The sequence below is a fragment of the Rhinatrema bivittatum genome, chromosome 3 (genome assembly GCF_901001135.1).
Source record: "Rhinatrema bivittatum chromosome 3, aRhiBiv1.1, whole genome shotgun sequence".
NCBI classification, from domain to species: Eukaryota; Metazoa; Chordata; class Amphibia; order Gymnophiona; family Rhinatrematidae; genus Rhinatrema; species Rhinatrema bivittatum.
This window is the reverse complement of record NC_042617.1, coordinates 402276399-402295622: the sequence shown is the minus strand read 5'-3', so window position 1 is coordinate 402295622 and position 19224 is coordinate 402276399.

Sequence of the window (19224 nt, the reverse complement as noted above, 5' to 3'; positions counted from 1 at the left end):
TTCAGAATGACAAAAAACATCATACATTACTTCTGTGAGATAGATTAGGATGGGATTAATTATCCTTTTATTTTCTCACTAAGGGAGTCATTTTGTAAAGTCCCTTTTCGTGTGCGATAACTTGCTAGGGGTGGAGTCGGGGCAGCGAGGGGAGGCGAGGGGCAGACTCCACGATGTCTTCGCTGATGGCGATAAGGTAAGCCAAGTTATCGTCTCCAGTAGCGTGCCCAATAGCACCACCTTTCACGGTGGTGCTATTGGGTGCGAAAGCCGGCAGCGATAACACTGCGGTGGTGCAATGGCTGCCAGCTTTTGCAGACCCCCCCCCCCACCTTCACCCCCCTGCCCCCCCCCCCCCCCCCATTTTCACTGGATTCACCCAGTCTGCGATAGAATGGTAATTCCAGGCCTAAATTAGGTTGGGGTCCATATTCAGAAGGATGTTTAGTGGGCAACCATAGCCAGATAACGTTACACATAACTGGATACTCTTTTTGAATACCGCTGGTTATATAAAAAGTTATTAGGCTATGGTAAGCCAAATAACTTGAGACTTAACCTGATATATTAAAAAAAAAAGAATATATCTAGTTAAGTTACACTCAAGAAAAAAAAAAAATTCCAATGTGGCCTGCCTCCCTCCCACCCAATTTGCAAAGGCCCCCCAGGGCTGCCCTTTCCTCCCCCCAAAACTGGCTCATTTAAATAAAATAAAAATTTAATAGCTCTGGGAGAACCCCTCCCAACCTCCTGTACCAACGTTTCCTTAAATGGGTACATTTTTAATTTAACGGTCCTATGAATCACCTAACCCGAATGCCCACGCCAACCCTTTCCCTTCTGCCCAGTACCTGTTTTTAAAGTTGATGGCCAGGATAATGGTAACCTGCTACCGCGATCCTGCCTGGCACTTCTGGGGATCATGGGGGCAGAAGCGTCCCCCATGAGTCACTTATCTGGACTCATGGGGGACGCTTCTGCCCCATGAGTCCAGATAACTTAGCCAAATATGCCCAATATTCAACTAAGTTAATAGGATAACAGGACCCCGTTCTGGAATGCCCCCAAAATTCCCCCTTTTATATCCAGCTAAATTATAGCTGGATAACAACATATACGACTATGATTTAGCTGGTTAAGAGGCTCAATATGCTGTTTAAGCCATTTAGATGGATTACTTGTGAATTATCCATCTAAATGGCTTTTAAATATCTACCATGGGTGAAAAAGAAATTTGGCTCAATTTTTGGTGATCACATTTGAGTTACTGTAGTGCGGTTTATCAGCTCCTACTTCTGTGGTCATTTTGATATGGCTGGCACCACCGCTTGAATATTTTGAGAGACGTTTTGTTACTGAGTTTTAAATATCTACCCCATTAAGTTCAACAAGACTGCATAGACACCACATATAGAAACATTTTAGCACATCTTTGGATGAGGAGGACATGTTAGTGTATGTAGGGAACACATGCTTTTAGTTATTTAAAGTTGGTCTGTCTTCAGGCAACCAGCACTAGATGACAGAGAGGCAGAAGAAAGAGACAGACAGCCTACATTCATCAGAGCTCCAGAACCAGAGAAGGAACAGATGAGAAGCCTGAGAAAAAGAGACACAGTGTCAGATATGCTGCAGAACAGCTTATGTAAACATCATCCACCACACACTTGGCTAGCCACAGCAAATTTACAGGGTTATGAACACAAGGAAAAAGAATGGAAGAAAAGAAAGAGTGTTAATATTTCTTCAACTAAGTGAAGAAAGAACCAGGAAAGAATTGAAATCTTTATATAGGACCATACTTATCATCCACGTATCCCATAGAGATCAGCTGAAACACCTGAAAGGAAGTATTAGAAAAGAATTGCATTCTTTGATAGCTAGCAACTACTGGATCATGATATCTTTTCAGTATAGACAAAGATTCAGAAACCAGTGCACATTATTATACTTATCTAATGAGAGCTCTCAGATAGTAACTCTGGTACCAGATAGAGTTAGCCATTCTAGAAAGGAAAAGAGTAAGAAAAGAAGGTTTAATGACCATAATAATCTTTGCTCAAAGGAAAACTGGCTTGCAATATTTGAAAATATTGCAAATACTTTAAACTTCTGATTTCATGAAACTGTTTGCTTTTTTTATGAATACAATTTGGAAAAACTGTGTTCTGTGTCAAAACTTGAATTCATCTGCCCTGTATATTTTATTTTAAATGACCCTGCCTTCCCTCTCTATCCATGAGAGACTAGTTGGGTGGATTAAGGTCCCCTACGTTCTTATAAAAGGAATCCCCAACAGGAAGGAGATCAAATCTTTCTTTCGTATCCCCTCTTTTGTAGAGATAGTGACTCCTGAAATAATATCTCTAACCCTATACTGCTGCAATACCTCAGTCACCATAGTGGTAGAGTCATGGCCCAGAATTAGTGATGTGATAGATCACATGAAGACTGGATAGCGGTTATTTTTCCATTGCTTTACTCTCTTTATTGGGGAGGAACTCTGTCAGCTTTGCCTGGCCAAGTCCTGTGGTTCTCTGACGAGGGGGAAGGGGTGTGGTCACAACCATGCCTTAGATGTCACATTCACTGATGCCTATGACAAGGGGAAAGGACTATAAGAAGGCATCAGAAGCAAAACTGGCTCCTGAGAGCTTCTAATTCGGGAGCCAAAGGGAGATAAAGTGGCAGCTTTACAGCAAGGGGTATTGATGAGGACAAAGCAGGGCTAGCAGAGACAGGGAAACTGGCACAAACCTGTAGGCCAAGATGGGGAGTTTGCAGGCAATGGACCTACAGGGGAAGGTGAAATTCATGATGGTGGTGAAAATGCTGAAAGGCCGAAGAATAAATTGTATATGTTTGAAGATAAATTATTGTATGATGCCTCTCTTTTATGCTATATAGTTAAAGGTGTGAAAAGTGAATGTATGTTGTATATAACTGTTTTAATTCAATATAAACTGCCTTCTCAGCACTATCAACGTCAGATGAATAGTATTAGATAATTCAGTTAAGCATATATAAACAAATAATTAAGCATATATAAACAACATATAAATATGTTGACTTTTATTAAAATATGTAAATTGTGGACATATGCATGAGATAAAGACAGGTCAATTTTTTATTTGCAGCAAAATCCCCATGAACTAGCAGAACACCCACCACTGCAGCAAAATATCCACTGCTGTTCTGAGATAAAACTTACCAACCCACAGCAGATTTTACCATGAACTATGCATTTCCAAGGAACAAAAACCATTGCTGCTATTTTTATAGCAAATTGTTTAAGTTCCCTATAAGTGAGCTCTGAACCTGTGTGAAATATGTAGCTAAAGTGTTGTTGCCGAATGATAAAAAGTGTGATTGCTTTTGTTTACTGCAGTTCATGTAATCTGAATGGATTCTTCAGTTACTGCTTATATCTTTACATTCTAATTATTTGAAAACACTACATTGCTGACTTTCTAGAGAGAGAAACAAAAATTAAGCTAGGAATTGGGATTTTGATATTCGTGTTGCTTTGAACAAAAACTACCTAGTGATGAATCTATAGAAACTAGAGGGATTCTCACATTTTTCTAAAACAAAAGCAAACTGAATGATTCTAATTTGTCTTCCTCAGCATTTCTAAAGATTTCCCCTCCTTTTCATTAAGAAAATGCTCCTCGGATCCCTCTTTACAGATACCCTGATGCAGCAGATGATCTCTTTAGCTGTAGAACAAAGCTGACTGATGGGGCTAGCCCCACTGCTGCTCTAAGTGAGGGAGCACTTGATCCGCCAGGGCATGAGGTATCCCTCACTCCATCGGATTGCCTGCCACCAATGGAGTAAGATAGAGTGGAACTGTAGTGCTCATCAATGCGAGTTTGGCAAACATCTCCACTGATTATTCATTTTCCATAAAGGGCCAGACTCTGATGAATTATCTTGTTGAGGAGAAGGTAGTGATACTGGCCACAGGAATGGATATGATTGGGAATACAGCTATAAGCATTACTTTGGGAATAGCTTCTACTGTTAAAAACCATCTAGTTAGGCCCTCTGTGGTTACTTTGGATTCCATATGGACAATTTTTCAAAGACTGGATAACTCTTTAACTGATACTTCTTTCAATACTAAGGGGTTAACTCCGAGTGTGAAAAAATTGGTACACAAGTGAATCCTGCTTAAAAGACATGAGACGTACGAACAGAACAGTGGTCTCTTGTGAAGATTTGATGACCTACGGAGTGAGAAAACTCACTCCAAGATGAGATGTGTGCATTGTTCTCTCCACCTAGCTTGATGGACTCTCTACCTGGGTAACAACAAGCTAGGTGGAGAGAACAATGCACACATCTCATCTTGGTATGAGTTTCCTCATTCCGAAGGCCAGCAAATCTTCACAAGAGACCACTGTTCTGGTCATACATCTCATGTTGAATGTGAAAGTGGCCCCTAACCCTCTACACTAATACTTAACCCTCACCTCGAGTTACTAGGTGGGCCTCCCATAGGGATACAAATAACTGTATAGGGAGGAAACACTATAGCAAGGTGCACACTCGCTCTCTCTCTCTCTCTCTCTCATATCATATCATATCATACCATACTGAAACAGGCCTGTCAGTCAACATTGTAAACTGCAAATGCAAGAGGTGTAGTTATTTCTCCTCTTTAGGAGCTGTGCTAACAGTGTGGCTGTTTCACAGCACATGATATCTCCTCCCTACTTTACATTTACTCCGCCCCCTGAATACAAATGTAAACATTCACATATTGCGTTAACTGCTGTTAGCGTGATTTGTAGAATTATCGCACGCGGTAACTCCTTGGAAAATGAGGCCCTGAGTGACTAGTGGCTCACTGGCTACTAGTAGCCTCTAGCCAGCCACTACCCCTTAATAGTGCTACTGATACTGAGTGAATTATAACTGCCAGCCAGGCAGACTCAAGTCCAGCACCAACAAAGTAAGCTGGCACAGCAGCCAGTGAGTAGTTCAGTAATGTATTGTGTTGTATTTTACTTTTTAAACTTAAGCAGCTAATATAAATATAGCCCCAGCCAGAGCACAAGACAGAGGATAGGATATAGTCAAGTGACAGGTCACTGTGTGACTAGTAATCTGACTAGTGGCTCACTGGCTAGTAGCCAGCCACTAGCCAGTGACACTAGGCTACCCCTAAATAAGTATTATACTTAATATACTAGCGCTACTAACAAACAATTGAATTATAAATTTAAGGCTCAAGTGCAAGTCCAGCGCCAACACACTGGCACAGCAGTAAGACGCCACACTAGTTTAGTAGTTAGACTGATATTTTAGTATCAGTCAATCACCAGCTGCAGCTAATAGTACTGATTGATCGATAATATATATAATGCTGCACTTCTGCACAGGAAGCACTGATGTGACTGCTGGAGTGGTGCACTGCCTGCCTACCTAGGCTTGAATATAATGCTGCAGTACTGCTACTAATAATTCTGCTAAATGCCACTAGCCTAGCCAGACATTCACCACCACCTAGTAATTAATTATTAATTCACTGATATAATAAAGCAATAAAAAATTGAGTAGGTTGATTATAATAGATCTAGTAGATTGAATAAAGAGCTGATGTTTCTCCTCTCCTCACACCAAACAAAAGCAACCCCCAAGCAGAGAAGCCCTTCTTATTTAGCTTAGCTAGTGAGTAAAAGTCGGAGGGAAAGTAAATGTACTGGCCACTTCAAAAATACACTTACCAACAATTACCATATACATATATTTGAAGTGTGTATAATAATTCCAGGACCACCTTTCTAAAATGCACAGGGAGTGGCAAATTCAAAACATGCACTAGCATTTCACGTGCCAGTGCCTGGTAACAAAAATAATAAACAAACAAGTTCTAGTCACATGACTGATCACACATTACTTTTTTTGTCAAACTACCAACCGTTTCCATTTCCCATCCCCCATATATTAAACCATCACGTCAGTGGGAACCTTGGTAACATCAATAAATAAGAGGGCAGCCAATAGGAATACATATTCATTCCTAACTGACCTTAACTGACCTGAAAAGTGTCAAATTGTATCATTTTCTGTTAGTGCGCGCTAACATCCTGTTAGCGCGCACTAAGACGATTAAAGATTTTTTCACGATAAATCGGGGGAATTTCTATTGTTTCGCACTCTTTAACGACTAATGGAAAATTTAAAAATATCGGACGATATTTTAAATCGTCAAAAAATGATTCACATCCCTAGTAATTAATCTCAGTAGACGTCATTCCAGATCTATCTGAGGATCCCCCAAATACCCCTGTAGTAACCTTACAACCAGCTTTGGCAAAGCATCATACAATGCTATTTTTCCCATTAATCCTCATCTACTCCTTCCCCTTCCTTGGAAAAGAGCCCAGCAGAGTGATTCTAGCTAATCTCATCTCTATTTTTTTTTAATTTTATTTTTATTCCACTTTATATTATATTCCAGAAGATAATCACAGATAAATACACAAATATCAAAACAGAAGAACAAAAATTCATACGAAAAGAAAATAAATTATGCTTGAAACTTATCTGTGATCCTAAGACTAGTACAGAAAGAAATAACGGAACCTGTCTAAAAGAGAACAAAAGGAAGCAGCATTAGCAGAAAATTAACATTTTGAAAAACTGTGTTGAACTACTCTATTACTGCTTCTCTCCTTACTTCTAAGGTTTGATGGGTTTAGGAATCAAGGTATGTTCGCAGCTGGTCCGGATGATTAAATACATATCTCATGTTTTGATGAGTCAAAACACATTTACAAGGAAAACACAAGACATATTTCGCTCCCTTTTGAATTACTTTCTCCCTCATGGTCAGAAATTCTTTTCTCCTCAGCTGCGTACTTAAAGATACATCCGGAAAGATCCTAATTGGAAATCCATGAAATTGAGAATTTTGATTTTTAAAATATAATCTCAATATTAAATCCCTCTGAGAAATATCAGCACATTGTATTATTAGGGTGCCCCGAGTTTTTATTTCCATATCTGATGACTTTTCTAACAGTTCAGACAAATTTGTGTCTTCACTTAAACATCCTTGTTCTGGCCCTTCTGTGCCCCCTACTAATCGAGATATATAATAAACTCTAGAAATTACAGGAAGCATACTATCAGAATACTTCAGTATTTTTAAAAGATAACTTTTAAATAATTCTCTAGGGGACAACAGATGGGTCCTAGGAAAATTAAGAATTCTCAGATTTGCCCTTCTAATTTGATTTTCCATCTGCTCAATTTTATTTAGTTGAAATTTTTCTGACTTAATTAAGTTCACCTGAACTTTTTCAACCTCTTCAATTTTGTGTTCTAGATTTATCATTGAATTTTCTATCTTCTCTGTTCTAACCTGCAGTTCTTATTGTCTAGACTTAATTGAACTGTTTTAGTCAAATCATTTATGGACTTTTGAATTGCAAGAATCATACTGCCAATTTCTTCCATTGTAAATTTTGTGGGAACAAAAACTACAGGGCCAGCTGACAATTCCCCCTGTCCACTTTCCATCTTTTTAACCTTAGGAACCAATACGGTACTATCCCCCTGATTAGGGCTCAAAACTAGCAGAGACTCGTGAGTCCGCCGTGGAACATCTGTTCCCACTGCCTCCCCCTTGCCCCCCGCTAGTATAGAGTCCAAACTCTGGGTGGTATCCTCGAGAGTTATTCCACCTCCTCCTCTTCCCGTTGGCGGTTCAGGTGTTAAAGGAGCTCCAGGGCTCAAAGATGTTTCATTGGTCAGGGAGTTGAGTTCCTGCTCCTGAACTTCAACTCCAGCGACTCCTGCACCTGGCGTTAAAGTAGTTCGGCCAAAAATATCCTGAATTCGGGGTTGATTACTATCAATCACGGGTGTTGAAGTAATTGTTATTTTCCCCTTCCTCTTAGTATGTGGCATCACTATGAGGAAGGGGCATCGAGAACTTAACTCAATAGATGAAAACCTTAAGACTTCAATTAGAGTTTTTTGGTAACACAGTTATATTTTAAAACAGGGTCCGATGACTGCTGACCAATATATAAAACGTTGATTCTCTTTACCTTAGGGACTCAGTCTCTTCAATTTCTCCAGCTATCCCAGCGAATTCCAGCGAAGCCGGCTAAGCCGGGCGCCCCTTAGGCGTGGCTTTGGCGACACGCCGACGGCGATGCGCCGTACAGACGCCGGTTTTATGGGCGTCTGTTAGGACTCCTCCCAGTGACATCAGGCCCGGAAGGGGTCGTGGCAGGCCGTGGCAACAAGAAAGTTCCCGCTTCTCTCCAAAAGGAAATCCTTCGGTAGGCAAGCCAGTCCCAGGTAAGCAAATATCAGAATCAGAATGAGCAGTCAGCAGCCATCTCATCTCTATTTTTCATTTTACTCACAGGTCCTTTGTCTGGGTCAGTGTATATCAGAAGCAACTTATACAACATCATGATAATGGAGCAATAGGTGAACTAGATAGGTTTATTTAGTGTCTACCTTGTCGACTGCTAATACCAAAGAGATGTGGCTATCCAAATGTATTCATAGTGATTATCAGTCCAAAAGAGTCATGTCTCGCCTGTTTGAATAGATCTGCCAATGCAGAGTACATAGCTTGCCATAGTTTGCACCTTCTTGCTTGCTTGTCTTAGCTATGCATTTATCCCTGTCCTAACCCTCACATGTTGGTGAGATAGTCGCATAGGTATTATGGAACTCCAGCAGGGCCTAGGAAATGGAGCTAAGTACTCTAAGTCATAGAAATCACAATAGCTCAGCTGCTTAAAGGCACAGCCTGAAGCTGCAAGTTGACGTTTACAATCATCAATCACAGACTCATGTTACAGCCAGATTCCCCAGCTGGCATCCATGTGAATCTGAATATATTCACATGTACATCAGATGCATAGTGTCACATGGGCCTGAAAAGACGCAGCTGTATCTAAATCAGTGCAGATATCAGAGGGCTTACATAGTGTAAGTGCTTCCTTTTGTTTGTTTAAAAAATGATGCCTGATAATTTCATCAAGTTTCCCTAATTGTGTGACTTGTATTATGCCAATGCCACTACTCCCATGTAATGCTCTTCTCAAATCACTACTATGGCTCCCCATCCCTTTTCATGCACAGTTCAACCTCCTCTTACTCACTTATAAGGGCCTTCACAATACAGCTCCTCACTACCTCTCCTCTCCTATCTCCCTCCATCCCTCCTCATGCACTCTGCTTATCAGGCTAGTCATTCCTATGTATACCCTTCTCCTCTACTGAAAATTCCCTTTTCTGTATTTTCTACCTGACTGTACTATGTGCTTGGAATAAATGTCCTAAGTTGGCACATTATGCTCCCTCTCTTCCCTTATTTAAATCTAATCTAAACCACACCTTTTGGAGGCAGCTTTTAAATCTTTACCCCTGAATATATCTCTCTTACAAATTTTAACCATTTTCTTAACAAAAGAAATTCTCGCTTGCACTGTATGTGTATCTTGATTAGATTGTAAGTTCTACAGAGGACTGTCACATAATGTTTTTGCACAGCACTGTGTATGTCGAGTAGTGCTATAAAAGTAATTAGTAATAGGATGTGCACTTTTTCATATTGTTGAGTTTCATATATTTTTTTCATGCATAAAGTTGTATTTATATGCATTAAATCAATTTAATGTGTGTAAAGTAGCAAAACAATGACACATGAAATAAAAAAATACATTTTTTTCCATGAATGCACCTAATATACAGAACATTTATTATTATTCAATTTTATTACAAAGTCTATAATATTTTTTGTTATTAAAGCATTTTATGCTATTGAAACATATCTGATATTAAAAATGTGTTTTCCTTTCCCTAAGGTCTTCTGTGTTGCATGTTGAGCTTTGTGTTTCAACTCTAGCCATTTGACTCTAATAATGCAAATAGGAATACATATTTTCCAAATTATATTGGTAACATGGTGTACAACCTTGTACTAGCTGTCCAGCATGGACAAAAATAACAGATATTTTACATATTTACAGTAATGTGAAGAATTCTATCTTTTGCAAAAAAAAATCTATATAGTTCCCAATGGACATTGGATCAGCTGTTTGTGTATAAAGGCAGTAAATAAATCCAATTTCCCTCTTAGCTCCCATGGTAGGTAATAATATGAGCTAAACAAGATATGTACACCTCATATTGATTTTCACAGACATTTCTTTTAATTTGAATATATACAGAAAGTAATAGGCAGCATGCTCGATACATCAGTGCTTTCATTTATTTTCTTCTACCAGCAAAGAAAAGTATAAAATAGTCAGTTTTTAGTAGCTTAAACCTGCTTATCTCATGATTATGATGAAAAATAGAACCAATCTTTGTAAGCTAATGATTGGAATCCTATTTCTATTGTTAGTGGAAGTATAAGGAAGAGAGGTTCCTTCAGAGCATTACATCTATACAAGGATTGGTGACAGCAGTAATTGCAGCTCTTATAGATACGGATTTATTACAACCTCTCACAGGTCCCTGGATTCTTCATTATCCTTAAGATTTACCATGTAATCTATGCTGTCACTCCATCTCTGTCCATGTAACTGCTATTATTCTTATTAAATAGTTTGGGTCTTTTGTGGCAACCACATTTTTCATCAGCTGGGAAATGCTTAGCTTTCTCAGACTCTTGAGCTTCTACGGTCATGATTTTGTGTGTAACAAGGTGAAAGAGACCTCTATGGAATATAAGTAAAGAACAATTGTAATATAGAGAAAATGCATTCACACCCATATTTATACTTGCATGTTATTTCTCAGTCATATTTATTTATTTATTTATTTAAAATGCATATACCGCAAATCATAATTTCTAAGCGACTAGCAATAAAACTTTTATAAAATCCATTATACATAAATCAAAACAAATGAAAATTCTGATCGATACATTTATCAAAACAATAAAGTACTCTCTCTCTTACAAGGTATAGTTGTCTCCTCATATTACACATGTCCTTCTCAGTATCTTGACTTTTTCAAAGATTTCTTGTTATGTGGCATCTCAGCCACAAATGCCATTTTAATGGAGGCAGTTTTTTCTATTCAATCATGCACTACTCAGAAAAAGCCTGGGAAAACAGAAAAGTCTTGAGCATTTCTCTAAATTTTAAAAGGGAAGATTCTTCCTTTAAACCTCGAGGTGGAGTATGCCATAACTCGGGGCCCTGAACGTGAATGTGTATAAAGGTAAACAGATTTTTCTCCCAAATTTGTTTACCTTTACACAATTAGACAATAAGAAATGGAATTGCTTGTCAAGTGCTATACCTTGCTTATTGGATATTTATAACTTTAGATTAATATTTCTGTATGGGGTTTACCTGCATGGGGCAGCAAATACAACCCAAATCAGTTTAAGGGTGGAAAGACATTGCTTGATTTCTGTGAGATAGGTTGATATTCTCTCGTAGGTTTCTTCAAGCGTATTCTGTATTGGAACCAATATTTGAATGTCATCAGCATTTAGGAAAAAAGTCAGACCTAGGCGATTCATTATGTGACAAATTCAAAGGAGATAAATGTTGAAGAGTGTAGCCAAGAGGGCAGATCCTTGAGGGACTCCTGTATTTAGGTTTACTTAATTCGAAAGGTTGTTGTTGTATATTACTTGGAAACTTCTATGAGATAAATAAGAGTTGAACCATTTAAATATAGTACTCGTTGCCCCTATTTCTGATAATCTGGTATGTAAGATGGAATGGTTAACTGCGTCGAAAGCGCCTGACAAATCCAGGAGTAATAAAATGTAACTTAGTCCTTTGTCGAATCTTCGAAGTATTGTGTCATTTAATGATAGGAGTAATATTTCTGTGCTTAAATTTTTCCTGAATCCAAATTGGGCGGGGTGAAGTATGTTGTTCATTTCTATGTAGTCAGAGAGCTGGAAGTGGACAATTTTTTTCTATGATTTTTGCTATGAAAGGTAAGTTTGATATAGGTCTGTAGTTTTGGATGTTCTATGGGTCTAGGTTGTTCTTTTTTAATAAAGGTTTAATGATTGCTGATTTTAGGCAGTCAGGGTATTTTCCTTCGGTGAGGGATAGGTTTACTATGTCAGTTATTGATTTAATTATTGGGTTGTCAAGTAATTTAATAGATTGTATGGGGATGCTGTCAATGGGATGGTTGGCTGGATTCATTTTTTTTTATTATTTTTTGGATTTCCAGTGGGGAGGCGGAGTAGAATTCATGCCAAGTTGTTGTAATTTCCAGAGAGGATATTGGAGTTTGGGTTAGAGTGATGGTGCTGTTGTTTGGATTGTTTATTAATTTTTTAAATTTTTTCGGTGAAGTATTCTGCAAAATCATTGCTTTTGTTTGTGCTGGAAGGAGTTCTGGTTTCATTTGTTTGGTGAGGTTTTGTACGATGGTGAAGAGCATTCTGGGGTTCTGTTGGTATTTGCTTATTTTGATCGAGAAGAAGTCTTTCTTTGCATTATGGATAAATTTTTTGTAAGTTACTAATTGAGATCGGTATGTATTGAGTGATGGGGCAGTTTTGTTCTTGCGCCAGTATCTTTCCTTCTTTCTGAGTTCTCGTTTAGCTGATCTTATGCTGTCATTGTACCATTGGTTGTGGTGTTTTGGATTTTTTATTGTTTTTATGATGATTGGGTTTGTTTTATCGGCTACGGCTCTGGTGATGTTGAGCCATGATATTGTAGCTGTTTCTGCATTTGTTAAGTCAATGTTCATGAGTTTTTCTTGGAGATTTTGTTGCAGGGTTTCGCTATCAAAGGGAGGGCAGTATGAGATGGTTCTTATGTTGCTTTCAGTTCTGTTGGGTATACTGTTGTGGGTCAGGGTGGTATGGATGAGGAAGTGGTCTGACCAGGGGATTTCAGTTATTTCAATTTGGTGTGAAGTCCAGGTGTCCGTGTTGATAAAAATTAGGTCAAGGGTGTGTACTGCTTTGTGAGTTGGTCCGTTGAAAATTTGTTCTATTCCCATTGTTGCAAGAGTATCTGTGATTGTTTTGCATGTGGATGAGAAGGGGCGTGTGTCATGTGTAAGATAAAATTGCCCAAGATAATAATTAGCTTATTGAGTATTAGGTTGGCGATCATGAATTCTATGACTGGGGAGCAGTTTTGTGTAAGGCTGCTGGAGGACAGTATACTAAACAGATTTGTAACTTTCAGGAGTCAAAAAGTGCTATTTCAAAAGGGGAGCATATCTTAGTTGTGATAAGTTTCATCTGTAAGCTTTTTTTGATGATTAGCATGAGACCTCCGCCTTTTCTCTTTGGTCTGGGGATTGATAAAGATTTGTATGTTGGATTTTCTATTTGGTTAATAAAAACATTGTCACAGGTTTAAGTGATTGCTATGAAATCTGGTTTGGTTTCAATTAGTAAGTCTGTGACATTGGGCATTTTTTTTTTTTTTACTATGGATTGTGCATTGACAAGAATGAATGATAGGAACATGGATTTGGTGTATGTCTTTAGATTCCTGTATGTTATATTTGAGCATTTGTTCTCACTTTTTTCTTGAGTTTTCTGGGTTCTTCATGCAGTGTTTTTTCTGGTTGATTCTTGCTGGTTTCCATTTTAATTCCTTCATTGGTTGAGATGAGTTGTGTAGATCTGTTTTGTGGTATATCTCTTGCGATCTGTAGCTGTATGTTGTGTGGTAGATAGACTTTATGTTTGGTATAAGTATTAAGGGTTGCACTAAGGGGTGCACAAAGGGGAGTGCCCCTTTGTCGCGCTCCTTCGGCGCACAATGCATGGCACGCAACGCCTTGGTGGTGCGCTTTTTTTAAGTTCTGGACTCCTCTGGTGAGGTCACCGTGGACGTGCCTTTCGGCCTTGTAGGCTCCAGTGCATTGTAGTAGACAAAGTAGACATCAATTAAACCTAACAACAAAGAAATATGGCTGTCTTAATGTATTCTTAATGATTTTCAGTCAAAAAGAGTCACATCTTGCCGTAGTATTTGTTTAGGACTGCCAGTAGATTGAACATTGTTTAGCATAGCTAGCGCCTTCTTGCTAGCCTTGGCTACGCCTTGGACCCTGTCCTAGCTTTCACATGTTGGCAAGATAATCATATAGGTATGATGGAACTCTAGCAGGGCCAATGACATGGAGCCAAATGCTATATAAGTAAAATAAGTAAAATATATCACAAGTTGCTCAACTGTTTAAAGACACAGACTGAAGCTACAAGTTGACCACTAGAATCATCAATCACAGATTCCACATGTTACAGCCCATTTCCCCTACCTGACATTAATTTGCATCTGAAGATATCCATATATACATAGGATTCATAGTCTCACATGGGCATGCAAACACACAGGTAGCAGCACTGCCTCATCAGTTTCTGAGGCAATGCTGACTAGGGATGTGAATCGTTTTTTGACGATTTAAAATATCGTCCGATATATTTTAAATCGTCAAAAATCGTTAGGGCCACGATACAATAACAATTCCCCCGATTTATTGTCAAAAAATCGTAAATCGGGGGAAGGGGGAGGGGAAGGGGGAGGGCAGGAAAACCGGCACACTAAAACACCGTAAACCCCCCCCCCCGACCTTTAAAATTAAATCCCCCACCCTCCCGAACCCCCCCAAAATGCCTTAAATTACCTGGGGGCCCAGCGGGGGTCCGGAACGGCCTCCTGAAATCGAATCGTGTTGTCTTCAGCCGGTGCCATTTTGTGCCATTTTGCGCCGCCATTTTGCAAAATGGCGGTGCAAAATGGCGCCGGCTGAAGATAACACAATTCGATTTCAGGAGGCCGTTCCGGACCCCCGCTGGGCCCCCAGGTAATTTAAGGCATTTTGGGGGGCCCTAATATATATTTTTTTTATATTGGAAAGGGGGGCATGGGGGATTCTATTTGGGAGGTGGGTGCCAAGCATAACTGAGCCGGGTGACCATGAGGTAGGCAATTCTTCGAGCGGCTGCTTTTAAACTTGATTTTTTGTGGGATTTGTGTTTCTGGGACACCTCAATTGGCATCCCCAGGATGGGTGGGTATGTCTAAGAAGACCCCCGGTTACTTTTTGTTGCTTTTAGTGAGATCACTTCTTGGAGTGTATAGCCCTTTAAATCTATTGTGGGACCAGGCAGTCCTGTGTTATGGTCTTGGTGCTCCTGCAGTAGATTATTGTTTTTTTAGAAAGGTATAGATAAAATAACATGGCTAATAAGTTTTGAAGTCAGCCGTGTTATTTTATCGTATGGATATGCAAAATTCATGCATGCAAATACCATGCAAAGCAGCTTACTGTAATAGGAGATGGAATCTGGCTAAATTTATGTAAAATATCACAAATATCACATGCTATCACCACAATAGGGCTATATTGCATGATATACGGCATTTATCACACAATATATACTGTTTGTTTAACACATTATAGCCCTAATGTAGCTTCATGAATCTACCCCTTAGCCAGTAAGTGCCTTTAATTCTGCTTAGCTGGATAGATCTGAACTTGTCTGGATAAGTGATGATTTCAAGATTTAGCCAGATGCTAGTGGATTTTAAAAGCTCTTGGCAAAGCTGGGAGATACATGTGTGTGTTGGGCCGGTGCATGCCGCGTAGATTTTAAGAGGCACCTTTGTACATGTATATCTCCTGGTACATGCACATGGGCAGGGGGCAGGACGGGGGCGGGGCAGATGGTCCGGGGGCATGGTGTGGTAGTCCGGGGGCGGTCCAGGAGATGTGGCTGGGGGATTGTGCACCGGCACTTGCCGGCAGGCATAGCTTCCAAAACAAAGGTATGGGGGGTTTCTTTAGGGCTGGAGGGCGGGACAGGTGGGGGGAATGGGGAAAGCCAGCAGGACTCCCCGAGGGCTCAGCGCGCACAATTTGCACTAGTGTGCACTAGGGATGTGAATCATTTTTTGATGATTTAAAATGTCGTCCGATATATTTTAAATCGTCAAAAATCGTTAGAGCCGTGATACAATAACAATTCCCCCGATTTATCGTCAAAAATCGTAAATCGGGGGAAGGGGGAGGGGAAAGGGGAGGGCGGGAAAACCGGCACACTAAAAAAACCCTAAAACCCACCCCGACCCTTTAAAATAAATCCCCCACCCTCCTGAACCCCCCCCAAAATACCTTAAATTACCTGGGGTCCAGAGGAAGGGTCCCGCTGTGATCTTCCACTCTCGGACCTCCGGTGCTTGTAGAAATGGCGCCGGCGCTACCTTTGGTTTTTCCGTATGGAAAAACGATTTGTGGCAGGAGATCGCTCCCGGACCCCCGCTGGACCCCCAGGGACTTTTGGCCAGCTTGGGGGGGCCTCCTGACCTCCACAAGACTTGCCAAAAGTCCAGCGGGGGTCCGGAACGACCTCCTGCAGTCGAATCGTGTTGTCTACGGCCGGCGCCATTTTGCGCCGCCATTTTGCGCGATTTTTCTCCCATTTGAATTTACTTGAATTTTCAACTCTTTTGCTACCTCTTCCAAACATATCATTCCCAAGCATCCTCAATTTGGGTTAAAGTACTGACCTCTAGGGATGTGCATTCGGATTGACCGCATATGGAAAACGCAACTCAATATTTTTTTTTAACTTAAAAAAAAGATGGGGCGTATACGAGCAGATTTCCGACATAAATGAACATAGATATGTCGGATACAGCGAATCGCCATGCGCGCGCTTTCTCGCCGCCATTACCTGCGACTCAAGCTCGGAGCCCCGGATTACCTGAAAATGGCGGCGCCCCTGCGGTAACCATGCCAACCTGTCTGACCCTGTCCTGTGAGTCTCAGTGACTCACAGGAAAGGGTGGGACAGGTCGGCATGGATACCGGAACGCAGCGAATCTGCGTTCACCTTTTCAGAGAAGCACTGAATGCAGCGAATCGCGCTGTCATTCCGTGCTTCTCTGAGGATTTCCTGACGAGCCAGCAGCACTATAAAAGCAGCAGCAGCACGAGGACTGACGGACATTGTCAGCGATTCAGTGGGGAGGTGGGATCGGGATCGGGATCGTGCAGGGTGGGCTTAGGCAGGCTGAGGCAGAGAAGATAGCAGAACCCGATTTGATAGACAACACAGAACAGAACCAGATTTGATAGACAACACAGAACAGATTCTTTGTTAGGGAAAAAAAAAAAAGAACATTCTTATTGAGTGAGTCTGTACATTTTATCCTAGGCAGTGCCAGGCAGGGCTGGCAGTACTCTGCCTCATATTTGCTATTTTTAAACAGACTTAAAAGCATTCTCCTTGAGTGGTTCAGTGCTGGCTGAGCAGCAGTTCCAGGGCTGGGAGTACTCTGCCTCATATCTACTTTAGTTCTATGTGCACTGCAGTGCACACAGACAGACACATTCCGTGCATTGCCAGGCAGACAGTGAGGCAGTGGGCATTGTAAACAGAGTGAACATTGCCCTTCAGCGAGTCTGTTACATTTGCTATTTTTAAACAGACTTAAAAGCATTCTCCTTGAGTGGTTCAGTGCTGGGTGGGCACTGGGCAGCAGTTCCAGGGCTGGGAGTACCCTGCCTCATATCTACTTTAGTTCTATGTGCACTGCAGTGCACACAGACAGACACATTCCGTGCATTGCCAGGCAGGCAGTGAGGCAGTGGGCATTGTAAACAGAGTGAACATTGCCCTTCAGCGAGTCTGTTACATTTGCTATTTTTAAACAGACTTAAAAGCATTCTCCTTGAGTGGTTCAGTGCTGGGTGGGCAGCAGTTCCAGGGCTGGGAGTACTCTGCCTCATATCTACTTTAGTTCTATGTGCACTGCAGTGCACACAGACAGACACATTCCGTGCATTGCCAGGCAGGCAGTGAGGCAGTGGGCATTGTAAACAGAGTGAACACATTCTCCTTCAGTGGTTCAGTGCTGGGTGGGCAGCAGTTCCAGTGCTGGGAGTACCCTGCCTCATATCTACTTTAGTTCTATGTGCACTGCAGTGCACACAGACAGACACATTCCGTGCATTGCCAGGCAGGCAGTGAGGCAGTGGGCATTGTAAACAGAGTGAACATTGCCCTTCAGCGAGTCTGTTACATTTGCTATTTTTAAACAGACTTAAAAGCATTCTCCTTGAGTGGTTCAGTGCTGGGTGGGCAGTGCCAGGGCTGGCACTGGCAGTTCTCTGCCTCATATCTACTGAAAAGGAAGCTTGTTCTCTGTGCACTCACTGCACACACACAGACAGACACATTCTGTGCATTGCCAGGCAGGCAGTGAGGCAGTGGGCATTGTAAACAGAGTGAACATTGCCCTTCAGCGAGTCTGTTACATTTGCTATTTTTAAACAGACTTAAAAGCATTCTCCTTGAGTGGTTCAGTGCTGGGTGGGCAGTGCCAGGGCTGGCACTGGCAGTACTCTGCCTCATATCTACTGAAAAGGAAGCTTGTTCTCTGTGCACTCACTGCACACACACAGACAGACACATTCCGTGCATTGCCAGGCAGGCAGTGAGGCAGTGGGCATTGTAAACAGAGTGAACATTGCCCTTCAGTGAGTCTGTTACATTTGCTATTTTTAAACAGACTTAAAAGCATTCTCCTTGAGTGGTTCAGTGCTGGGTGGGCAGTGCCAGGGCTGGCACTGACAGTACTCTGCCTCATATCTACTGAAAAGGAAGCTGGTTCTCTGTGCACTCACTGCACACACACAGACAGACACATTCCGTGCATTGCCAGGCAGGCAGTGGGCATAAACAGAGTGAAGATTGGCCTTAAGCGAGTCTGTTCAATTTGTTATTTTAAACAGACTTAACCGCATTGTCCTTGAGTGGTTCAGTGCTGGGTGGGCAGCAGTTCCAGGGCTGGGAGTACCCTGCCTCATATCTACTGAAAAGGAAGCTGGTTCTCTGTGCACTCACTGCACTCACACAGACAGACACATTCCGTGCATTGCCAGGCAGGCAGTGGGCATAAACAGAGTGAAGATTGGCCTTAAGCGAGTCTGTTCAATTTGTTATTTTTAAACAGACTTAACCGCATTGTCCTTGAGTGGTTCAGTGCTGGGTGGGCAGCAGTTCCAGGGCTGGGAGTACCCTGCCTCATATCTACTGAAAAGGAAGCTTGTTCTCTGTGCACTCACTGCACACACACAGACAGACACATTCCGTGCATTGCCAGGCAGGCAGTGGGCATAAACAGAGTGAAGATTGGCCTTAAGCGAGTCTGTTCAATTTGTTATTTTTAAACAGACTTAACCGCATTGTCCTTGAGTGGTTCAGTGCTGGGTGGGCAG